The sequence below is a fragment of the Capsicum annuum genome, unplaced genomic scaffold (genome assembly GCF_002878395.1).
Source record: "Capsicum annuum cultivar UCD-10X-F1 unplaced genomic scaffold, UCD10Xv1.1 ctg43381, whole genome shotgun sequence".
Lineage (NCBI taxonomy): Eukaryota > Viridiplantae > Streptophyta > Magnoliopsida > Solanales > Solanaceae > Capsicum > Capsicum annuum.
The window spans coordinates 1-4,343 of NW_025850851.1; the positions used below are offsets into that span (position 1 = coordinate 1).

General features: G+C 50.4%; 11 non-coding genes and 2 pseudogenes across 11 annotated transcripts; all 13 read right to left on the reverse strand.

Moving 5' to 3' along the window:
* On the reverse strand, positions 1-91 carry LOC124892035 (annotated as a pseudogene; the record flags this gene model as incomplete).
* Positions 92-527: 436 nt separating this feature from the next.
* LOC124892039 lies at positions 528-646 on the reverse strand. Its single transcript, XR_007050045.1, has one exon. It is a non-coding gene; the product is annotated as a 5S ribosomal RNA (ribosomal RNA).
* A 176-nt stretch (positions 647-822) lies between these two features.
* LOC124892027 lies at positions 823-941 on the reverse strand. The gene has a single exon (XR_007050035.1). It is a non-coding gene; the product is annotated as a 5S ribosomal RNA (ribosomal RNA).
* A 165-nt stretch (positions 942-1,106) lies between these two features.
* On the reverse strand, positions 1,107-1,225 carry LOC124892030. The gene has a single exon (XR_007050038.1). It is a non-coding gene; the product is annotated as a 5S ribosomal RNA (ribosomal RNA).
* Positions 1,226-1,398: 173 nt separating this feature from the next.
* LOC124892032 lies at positions 1,399-1,517 on the reverse strand. The gene has a single exon (XR_007050039.1). It is a non-coding gene; the product is annotated as a 5S ribosomal RNA (ribosomal RNA).
* A 177-nt stretch (positions 1,518-1,694) lies between these two features.
* LOC124892034 lies at positions 1,695-1,813 on the reverse strand (annotated as a pseudogene).
* Positions 1,814-1,989: 176 nt separating this feature from the next.
* LOC124892028 lies at positions 1,990-2,108 on the reverse strand. The gene has a single exon (XR_007050036.1). It is a non-coding gene; the product is annotated as a 5S ribosomal RNA (ribosomal RNA).
* A 175-nt stretch (positions 2,109-2,283) lies between these two features.
* Positions 2,284-2,401, reverse strand: LOC124892033. Its single transcript, XR_007050040.1, has one exon. It is a non-coding gene; the product is annotated as a 5S ribosomal RNA (ribosomal RNA).
* A 438-nt stretch (positions 2,402-2,839) lies between these two features.
* LOC124892029 lies at positions 2,840-2,959 on the reverse strand. The gene has a single exon (XR_007050037.1). It is a non-coding gene; the product is annotated as a 5S ribosomal RNA (ribosomal RNA).
* A 176-nt stretch (positions 2,960-3,135) lies between these two features.
* Positions 3,136-3,254, reverse strand: LOC124892036. Its single transcript, XR_007050041.1, has one exon. It is a non-coding gene; the product is annotated as a 5S ribosomal RNA (ribosomal RNA).
* A 173-nt stretch (positions 3,255-3,427) lies between these two features.
* LOC124892026 lies at positions 3,428-3,546 on the reverse strand. The gene has a single exon (XR_007050034.1). It is a non-coding gene; the product is annotated as a 5S ribosomal RNA (ribosomal RNA).
* A 173-nt stretch (positions 3,547-3,719) lies between these two features.
* On the reverse strand, positions 3,720-3,838 carry LOC124892037. Its single transcript, XR_007050043.1, has one exon. It is a non-coding gene; the product is annotated as a 5S ribosomal RNA (ribosomal RNA).
* Positions 3,839-4,013: 175 nt separating this feature from the next.
* Positions 4,014-4,132, reverse strand: LOC124892038. Its single transcript, XR_007050044.1, has one exon. It is a non-coding gene; the product is annotated as a 5S ribosomal RNA (ribosomal RNA).
* Between the last annotated feature and the right edge of the window lie 211 nt (positions 4,133-4,343).

Genomic DNA, 4,343 nt, shown 5'->3' on the forward strand with positions numbered 1-4,343 from the left:
GTCACCCATCCTAGTACAACTCTCTCCAAAGCACGCTTAACTTCAGAGTTCTGATGGGATCCGGTGCGTTAGTGCTGGTATAATCGCATCCGCCATTTCCAGCACTCCAAATTCAATTATGCCTTTTTCTCCTCCGCCACGCGTCACACACCGCACGCGCGCCCCTGCGCCTTGCCCCCTTTCTCGTTTCCGCCAAGAGGAAAAACAAAAAGATTCGTCGATCGAACGGGCAAAATTAAACCGAATTTTAAAAGAAAAAAAAAGAAGGGATGCAACACTACTCTCGCCCAAGCACGCTAACTTTGGAGGTCTGATGAGATCCGGTGCGTTAGTGCTGGTATGATCGCATCCGTCATTCCCAGCACTCCAAATTCTATTATGCATCTTTCTCCTGCGCCGCCCGTCACACCCTGCACACGCGCCCCTGCACCTTGCCCCCGTTCTCGTTTCCGTCAAGAGGAAAAATAAAAAGATTCGTCGATCGAACCGGCAAAATTAATTCGAATTTTAAAGGAAAAAAAAAGGAAGGGATGCAACACGAGGACTTCCCAAGGGGTTACCCATCCTATTACAACTCTCGCCCAAGCACGCTTAACATTGGAGTTCCGATGGGATCCGGTGCGTTAGTGCTGGTATGATCGCATCCGTCATTCCCAGCACTCCAAATTCTATTATGCCTCCTTCTCTTCCGCCGCTCGTCACACCCCGCACGCGCGCCCCTGCGCCTTGCCCCCGTTCTCGTTTCCGCCAAGAGGAAAAATAAAAAGATTCGCCGATCGAACCTGCAAAATTAATCCGAATTTTAAAGGAAAAAAAAAGGAAGGGATGCAACACGAGGACTTCCCAAGGGGTTACCCATCCTATTACAACTCTCGCCCAAGCACGCTTAACATTGGAGTTCCGATGGGATCCGGTGCGTTAGTGCTGGTATGATCGCATCCGTCATTCCCAGCACTAAGCATCCTTCTCCTCCGCCGCCCGTCACACCCCGAACGCGCACCCCTGCGCCTTGCCCCCTTTCTCGTTTCCGCCAAGAGGAAAAACAAAAAGATTCGCCGATCAAACCGATAAAATTAAACCGAATTTTAAAGGAAAAAAAAAAGGAAGGGATGCAGCACGAGGACATCCCAGGGGGTCACCCATCCTAGTACTACTCTCGCCTAAGCACGCTTAACTTCGGAGTTATGATGGGATCCGGTGTGTTAGTGCTGGTATGATTGCATCCATCAATCCCAGCACTCCAAATTCTATTAAGCCTCTTTCTCCAGCGCCGCCCGTCACACCCCGCACGCGGACCTCCGCGCCTCGCCCCCTTTCTTGTTTCCGCCAAAAGGAAAAATAAAAAGATTCGCCGATCAAACCGGTAAAATTAAACCGAATTTTAAAGGAAAAAAAAAACGGATGCAACACGAGGACTTCCCAGGGGGTCACCCATCCTAGTGCTATTCTCGCCCAAGCACGCTTAACTTCGATGTTCTTATGGGATTCGGTGCGTTAGTGTTGGTATGATCGCATACGTCATTCCCAGCACTCCAAATTCTATTATGCCTCTTTCTCCGGCGCCGTCCGTCACACCCCGGACGCGGGCCTCCACACTTCGCCCCCTTTCTTTTTTCCGCCAAGAGGTCAAACAAAAAGATTCGCCGATCGAACCGACAAAATTAAACCAAATTTTAAAGGAAAAAAAAAAGAAAGGGATGCAACACGAGGACTTCCCCGGGGGTCACCCATCCTAGTATAACTCTCTTCCAAGCACGCTTAACTTCGGAATTTCGGTGGGTTCCGGTGCGTTAGTGCTGGTATGATCGCATCCGTCATTCCCAGCACTCCAAATTCTATTATGTCTCTTTCTCTTCCTCCGCCGGTCACACCCCGCACGCGCGCCCCTGCGCCTTGCCCTCTTTCTCGTTTCCGCCAAGAGGAAAAACAAAAAGATTCGCCGATCGAACCGGCAAAATTAAATCGAATTTTAAAGGAAAAAAAAAGGAAGGGATGAACCACAAGGACTTCCCAGGGGGTCACCCATCCTAGTACTACTCCCGCTCAAGTACGCTTAACTTCGGAGTTCTGATGGGATCCGGTGCGTTAGTGCTGGTATGATCGCATCCGTCATTCCGAGCACTCCAAATTCTATTAAGCCTCTTTCTCCTGCACCGCCTGTCACACCCCGCACGCGGACCTCCGCGCCTCGCCCCCTTTCTTGTTTCCGCCAAGAGGAAAAATAAAAAGATTCGCCGATCGAAACGGCAAAATTAAACCAAATTTGGAAGGAAAAAAAAAGAAGCAATGCAACACGAGGACTTCCCAGGGGGTCACCCATCCTTGTACTACTCTCGCCCAAGCACGCTAACTTTGGAGGTCTGATGGGTTCCGGTGCGTTAGTGCTGGTATTATCGCATCCGCCATTAACAGCACTCCAAATTCTATTATGCCTCTTTCTCCTGCGCCGCCCGTCACACCCCGCACGCGCGCCACTGCGCCCTGCCCCCTTTCTCGTTTCCGCCAAGAAGAAAAACAAAAAGATTCGTCGATCGAACCGGCAAAATTAAACCGAATTTTAAAGGAAAAAAAAAGGAAGGAATGCAACACTACTCTCGCCCAAGCACGCTAAACCTCGAAGTTCTGGTGGGATCCGGTGTGTTAGTGCTGGTATGATCGCATCCGTCATTCCTAGCACTCCAAATTCTATTAAGCCTCTTTCTCCACCGCCGCCCGTCGCACTCCGCACGCGGGCCTCCGCACCTCGCCCCCTTTCTTGTTTCCGCCAAGAGAAAAAACAAAAAGATTCGCCGATCGAACCGGCAAAATTAAACCGAATTTTAAAGGAAAAAAAAAGGAAAGGATGCAACACGAGGACTTCCCAGGGGGTCACCCATCCTAGTGCAACTCTCGCCCAAGCATGCTTAACTTCGGAGTTCCGATGGGAATCCGGTGCGTTAGTGCTGGTATGATCGCATCCGTCATTCCCAACACTCCAAATTCTATTATGCCTCTTTCTCCTGCGCCGCCCGTCACACCCCGCATGCGCGCACCTGCGCGTTGCCCCCTTTCTCGTTTCGGCCAAGAGGAAAAACAAAAAGATTTGCCGATCGAACCGGCAAAATTAAACCAAATTTTAAAGGAAAAAAAAAGGAAGGGATGCAACACGAGGACTTCCCAGGGGGTCACCCATCCTAGTACAACTCTCGCCCAAGCATGCTTAACTTCGGAGTTCCGATGGGATCCGGTGCGTTAGTGCTGGTATGATCGCATCCGTCATTCCCAGCACTCCAAATTCTATTATACCTCTTTCTCCTCCGCCGACCGTCACACCCCGCACCCAGGAGTCCGCGCCTCGCTCCCTTTCTTGTTTCCGCCAAAAGGAAAAACCAAAAGATTCGCCAATCGAACCGACAAAATTTTACCGACTTTTAAAGAAAAAAAGGAAGGGATGCAACACGAGGACTTCCCAGGGGGTCACCCATCCTAGTACAACTCTCGCCCAAGCATGCTTAACTTCGGAGTTCCGATGGGATCCGGTGCGTTAATGCTGGTATGATCGCATCCGTCATTCCCAGCACTCCAAATTCTATTATGCTTCTTTCTCCTCCGTCGCCCGTCACACCCCATACGCGCGCCCCTGCGCCTTGTCTCCTTTCTCGTTTCCGCCAAGAGGAAAAACAAAAAGATTCGCCGATCGAACCGACAAAATTAAACCGAATTTTAAAGGAAAAAAAAAAGAAATGCAACACGAGGACTTCCCAGGGGGTCACCCATCCTAGTAGTATTCTCGCCCAAGCACGCTTCACTTCGGAGTTCTGATGGGATCCGGTGCGTTAGTGCTGGTATGATCGCATCCGTCATTCCTAGCACTCTAAATTCTATTATGCCTCTTTCGCCTGCACCGCCCGTCACACCCCGCACGGGGGCCTCCACGCCTCGCCCCCTATCTCATTTCCGCCAAGAGGAAATACAAAAAGATTCGCCGATCGAACTGGCAAAATTAAACTGAATTTTAAAGGAAAAAAAAGGAAGGCATGCAACACGAGGACTTCCCAGGGGGTCAACCATCCTAGTACTACTCTCGGCCAAGCACGCTTAACTTCGGAGTTCTGATGGGATCCGGTGCGTTAGTGCTGGTATGATCGCATCCGTCATTCCCAGAACTCCAAATTCTATTAAGCCTTTTTCTCCTGCGTCGCCCGTCACACCGCGCACGCGGGCCTCCGCGCCTCGCCTCCTTTCTTGTTTCCGCCAAGAGTAAAAATAAAAAGATTCGCCGATCGAACCAGCAAAATTAAATCGAATTTTAATGGAAAAAAAATGGAAGGTATGCTACACGAGGACTTCCCAGGGGGTCACCC